Consider the following 215-nt stretch of genomic DNA (forward strand, 5'->3'; position numbering starts at 1 on the left):
ATAAAAATAAAAACAGTCCATACAATATACATCCTCATCTTAACCCATGTAATTATTTTGAATTTTTGACGTAAACATATTTAACAGAAGAAACACCTAGGAAAAGCACTTTTCTTAACAAAAGGAGTTGCATGCATTGTTTCGTAACAAAAATGTACAATTTGGGTTTGGTTATAAACATATCGAGCAGACCTTCAAGTTTCCTTGTAACATTG

The sequence above is a fragment of the Platalea leucorodia genome, assembly GCF_965183815.1.
Source record: "Platalea leucorodia genome assembly, chromosome: 4".
Taxonomy (NCBI): domain Eukaryota; kingdom Metazoa; phylum Chordata; class Aves; order Pelecaniformes; family Threskiornithidae; genus Platalea; species Platalea leucorodia.